Source organism: Macrosteles quadrilineatus, unplaced genomic scaffold (genome assembly GCF_028750875.1).
Source record: "Macrosteles quadrilineatus isolate MER2022 unplaced genomic scaffold, UCM_ALF_1.0 Scaffold_8__2_contigs__length_117827958, whole genome shotgun sequence".
Lineage (NCBI taxonomy): Eukaryota > Metazoa > Arthropoda > Insecta > Hemiptera > Cicadellidae > Macrosteles > Macrosteles quadrilineatus.
This window is the reverse complement of record NW_026542601.1, coordinates 61,205,888-61,211,927: the sequence shown is the minus strand read 5'-3', so window position 1 is coordinate 61,211,927 and position 6,040 is coordinate 61,205,888.

Sequence of the window (6,040 nt, the reverse complement as noted above, 5' to 3'; positions counted from 1 at the left end):
GCTGAGCTGAAATGAAGTGAAGTGGGGTTGCTGCTGACGGATCAATGCATTTCGTCACTATCCAGGCAGCCATGGCCACATGAGAAAATTATATATATAATAATAACACTTACACTATGATTGATTATTACAGAAGATTTTTGTTTGCTGCCGTTATCGAACCAAAGAAAATACGATAGTGTATGATACAAAACATAGTGATTTAGATGTTGTGCTCACAATTAAAATAAACTAATGTCTAGGATATAAATGCAAACTATTTTGTTTAGAATACCTACATTCGTAGGCCTATGGTTGCCATTTCAGATTTAAGTATTTAAATTATTAAATATAGCATCCCTCATCAATCTGTATATTGCATCGCTAGTTTAGTTACTTATCCTAGCTGGATCCTTTGTGTGCCCTATTCATATCAGTATAGCACATAAGGTATTTCCCAAGAGCTTCAAAGGTATGTATGCCATTTAGTTCCCCTCCACAAAACTGGTAACCCTTCCCAGGTCAAAAAGTACAGACCCATCTTTCCATCTTTCTATTGTCCTGAGTTGGTCAACTACTGGTCACTGGAAAAGTTTTTCTTTTTAGGATTTGTTTGGTGAATTCGGTGAGAGCAAGAGTTCACTCTAATGTCTGGAGTACCTCAAAAAGGCTTCTGGGACCCTTAACCCTTTCATCAATATTTTTCATCATTTAAATATGTGTACACCCTTATAATATTATTTCCTGATGATGTTGTTAAATTAAATTCACGGAAATAGCCACAAACCTCTGTTCCTCTACAGTCCAGCCTTGCCTCAATTCTTGACTGATGCAAAAGGAACGTAGCGTGAAGCTCAATGTCCAAATGTTCAATAACGACCTTTCACAAACTGGAAACCCATGCCCCCCCCCCATCTTATTGTAGACCCACAACTGACCTTCAGCCTTGAGAGGGTTACAACAAAGGTGGATCCTGGATGTGACTTTCTCTACACCAACATTTCCATTGACGATCACACTGATAAGCTGTTGAAGAGCCATTACAATGCTGGGATTTATAACAAGCACAACTCGAGGATTCAGTAACTCTACAACTCTGATAACACTAATTGTTATAGTGAAATTTGTTTTAGAAATTTTTCTTCAGCTCTTTGGGGGTATGCCCTAGAGCCACCCTCAGCCCCTGGAACTCCGTGCTCGTGCAACAAGTTGTCTTGCTGATGCCATCCTGATCTGTATAGACTCCTCAATGGACTCGTAGACTATCTGATCTCCTGGGTTAAGTGGGTATCCCAATATCATTAATAATTCACTCTCAGGATATTATACACCATACAAGACTCTATTCTTTTACAATCCGCTGGCACATATTCCTTCGGCTTATGGGGGATAATGTTTGCAAACAAATAGATTTCTTTCACAGCAGTCTTCAGCTTATTAGGAAAAGCTCTGAAACACGTGTTCTTTGTTCTCTTGAAAATAAGTTGTTTCTCCATCCAGCTTAATTTTTTGTTATAAAATATTTATTGTATTAATTAAAATTGGAAGAGTACGGTAGACCTACCCATAGGTTTGCTGCTGCAGAGGGAAGGCAATAGTGTACCTATGTTTTTTCAAACATTAGGTTATAATGAAATAAATAAATTTGCCAAATTTGATCAATATATAAATCATAAACAAGCAAACTACAATTTATTTTCTCTCCATATAAGAATAAAATGGGAATTTAAAATTTACAGTTTTTTTCAGTAATTATAGACGTAGAAAAATGCATAAGCATACTAAATCTTAGTTATTTAAGCTAATCAAAATGGATTATAGAAGAATTGGAAAATTTTATTTTTTAAAGGTAAAAAATTAGAAAAAACATATTCTTGCCCCTTGAACTCCCATTCTATTAGTCCGATCATGCTACTTCGCAAGCGATGGAATAAATATAGGTTTACACGTTCGTACCAAATTTCATCAAATGAGTGGCATTTGCAGAGGAGAGAAGATGAGAGTTATCCAAACACTTTATAGGAAAGTGGTCCAAACCATCAAACCCATATGTTTTGTGGATGTGCCAGGGATCGATGAATCCATCCCAACCTCCACCAAAGTTTGAGACGCTATTCTACTGTATAATGGTTACCAAACCTGGGGAAAATAAACTAAGAACTATTAAAAATTCATGTATTGAAAAAATTCTTTCACATATTATGTTTTATGAGTACAGTAAACCCTCACTAATCAGGACCTAATCTAATATCTAGGCAGACACTTAATCCAGGCACCCTTTTTGACAGAGCTTAGTTTAAAAACACAACTGACGTTAATGATTACCAGTACTGTACGCCATTTGTGAACTATACAGTTATGGTTACTGTCAACATTACCAAAATGTGCATTTAAATGTCAAATTGTAATTGAGTTTATTGTCCTGCGTACATAACAAGTAGTCCAGGTTTTCATTATTTTCCACAACTAGTGTACAACTCAGATGACTCCAGATTATATAGGGCTTACTTAGTATTTACAATCAATGTTATGATCTCATAGAGAGATCCTTTCCTTCCATGGAATCATTGGCATGTTCTTCAATCTTTTTCCGTAGAAAGTGATAAGCCTTTGCCACATAGCTCAGTACCCACAACGCTGCATCTTCCATGGCTTTCTGGTTTACATGTTCCTTAAAATTGTGAACAAGCTGTTTCTTTTTTAGGATAACACAATCTTTGATCCTGTACAAATATCGCATTAAGGCAGCTGGCTTTTTGTGAACTAGAGAACTGTTTGGTTTTTTAATTACTTCACTAGTTTCATTAGATCTTGGGCTAGCCTCAGTGCTGGTTTGTTGAATATTTTGTTTCCTTGTGAATTTATTTTCTTTTTCTAGATTACTTTGTTCAGTTTCAACAAAATCATCATCACTTCTCTTTACATCTCGTTTACCTCTTTCCACAAGTTGTTCCTAAAAAATAATATTCAATAAAACAGGGACAATGCATATAATTCCAAATTAACATTGTGTGTACCAAGTCAATTATACAGCTTTTGATCTTTAGAAGTGTATACCAGGTTTATTTACTCCTACTTGTTATATTGAACAAAAGATTATTTATTAGCTACCTGGCTCAGCTTCTAGTGTGATTGTTAAGGTATAAGTTCATATTGTGGTGAAAAAATATACTGATACAAAAGGTAATGGATGAGGTACCGGTACGCCATTTTAGAGACAGTCTACCCCATTTTACTTAAGCACTACTTAAGCATTTTACTGACGACTGACTGGTAAACAAATAATATTAATGAAACACTAATGGCAGTGGTTTATAAAATTTCTTCATGTTTCATACCTTTTTCCAGCCTATATCCAGAACAACATAATAAATGTCCTGATGGGTTAGCCCCTGGATCAAGATGTTGCATGATTTTGCATCAATTGATCCTTATGTTATAAATAAAATAAAAGTTGTTTCAAGCTGTTATCCTCTATTGTTTTAATCCCAAATTAATTTTCTTATGAACTGTAGTTAGTAATGATGAATTTTTGAGTGGTGGTAATTTTTTAAATAAGTCAATATTAAAAGTATTTAAGTATTTAAGTTTTATAAAATAATGCAAATAATTATTCCTAAGAATCTTTGTGTATTTTTTTTTATTTTAGGTGCTTTTTATGATATATTATGATTATGTTGACAATGTAACCTGTTTTTTTTTGCTCTTGCTATCGCTATGTAATCTGTAAAACGTTTATGTGAGGATAAAAGATATACAGCGTGTTTTTAAAAGAATGCTGGTATTTTAAACGGTCAATGCTCGGGCACTATTCAAGATAATTAAACGATTTACGTCAAATTGAAGGGAAAAGAACAAAGTTTTTTCCTCATTCTTTCATACGATTCAGAATGATTTAATAGAATTCAGATTTTCATCAATCTTATATGAGCGCAAAACTGGCAATGTCTGTACGCTTAAGGCAATTGGCGGGTTTATCTGATGTCTTAACTGAATCTTTTTAAGCACAAAAGACTCTTTCTTTTACAGATAACATCATAAAGTGACCAATTTAGGTTTGTTCAGCTGAAGACTTTGTTGGGCGATCAAATTTTTCGGGCTTCTGATGCAGAATTGTCGGATTTCTTCGACTAACTGATCGCTTGTTTTTAGCCGGCCAGGTGAATGTCTCTTCAAAACACTATGGTGCCACAAAACTCATTGAACCAGCTTCAAGTTTCTTTATCATCAAGTAGATTTATTAAATTTAGTTTAATTTAGCAATGGAGATAAACTCTGTGAACCACAGATTACAATCTGTGACTTCTGTGTTGTGCCGTAAACGTCGTACTGGCGACTGGCGTCAAAGCGTGTGAGTCACAATAGCGACCTAGCACCGCGCACCTGTTTTGCGCATGCCAAAGTCAAAGTTTCCTCCCTTGCTACTCGGGAAACAAAACTTAGTTATTTAAGCTTCAATTTGTTGTATAAAACGTTTAGTTACCTTTAATAGTACCCAAGCAATTATCATTTAAAATCCCGGCATTCTTTTAAAAACACCCTGTATTTATTTAGTTTGTAATTTTTGCTCTGTTAAACTACGACAGTTGGAGTGGATTGCTAGTTATAAACATATGTTATAATTCTTTGGTTTATATTTGCACTAGCAGAGCACCCGTCATTCGTACGGGGTTGGCATATAAGTATTATATGCTTATTGCAGTTATACTGTACTCAAGCTTTGCGTTTTCAATGGGGGGAGGACACAGTTTGATAAAATTTGGTTCATAAATTTACGGTATGATATAGTATAACACATCTACTATTGCCATAATGTTCTACCACTGCACCTAAACAATAGAAAAAATAAATTATCAAATATTCGCACAATATCACAAATTATTCATTAAATTAAAAACTCAAACCTAACTGTAAACAATCCTACTTTGACAGTTCTAATTGTGTATCACAGCTTTTTGTTGCTATTTCATTCAAATTAGCTGTTATGAAAACACAAAATAATAATAGTGCTGCACCCTGTTGGGAAACCTTATAACTTTTTATAATGCTATTGCATATTATAGAATCAACTTGTAAAGTTGAAACAGCTGACTAAATTCTTTAATTCCCTTTAAATATGAATACTCATAAGGTTAACATGGGGAACTGGGCGGAGCCCAAAAGGATTTTTGAGATAAGAATATGCCTTAATGTTAATCGGGAATGTGAGCTATCATCATGCCAAAATTCAGCCCAATGCGTCCAGTAGTTTATGCCTGATTGAGCAACACACACACAAACTTTCGGATTTATAATATTAGTAAGATTATTATGACACAAAACCTTAAAGTGACCAATCAACCCATAAGAACCCTGAAGTCCGATTTGTACCATTTTAGATTTTATATAACTACAGAGCCACTGGGGCGGAGCCCAAAAGGATTTTTGAGATAAGAATATGCCTTAATGTTAATCGGGAATGTGAGCTATCATCATGCCAAAATTCAGCCCAATGCGTCCAGTAGTTTATGCCTGATTGAGCAACACACACACAAACTTTCGGATTTATAATATTAGTAAGATTATTATGACACAAAACCTTAAAGTGACCAATCAACCCATAAGAACCCTGAAGTCCGATTTGTACCATTTTAGATTTTATATCTTCCCATAGTTAGTGATAAATATACTTGCGGATTGCTTCAGCCATTCAGGAGTTTTGTAAATCAAAAATAAGAATATAGAATCTGAGCTTCGCTCGCTCCACTCAATTAATGAATATACAAAAATGACATTGCAAGAAAAAATTTACTATAGGTTAATTTTTTTACATCTGATAAATATTAGGTCATTAGGATTGTAAAGGATAAGCAGAAGGAACCAGTTTCAAAAGTAAAAAAAACTTTATTTCAATCTTTATCATATGGGAAGTTTTTAACTTATTAAGTAGGTATGCTTTAAATCTAATTGGCCAATATTCAATATTTTTAGATAGTGTATATGATTTTTTAATACATTTGACTGACATACACTAAAGTCGTTCTTTCATGACAAAAATCTGTACATTTATTGTTGGTAAATT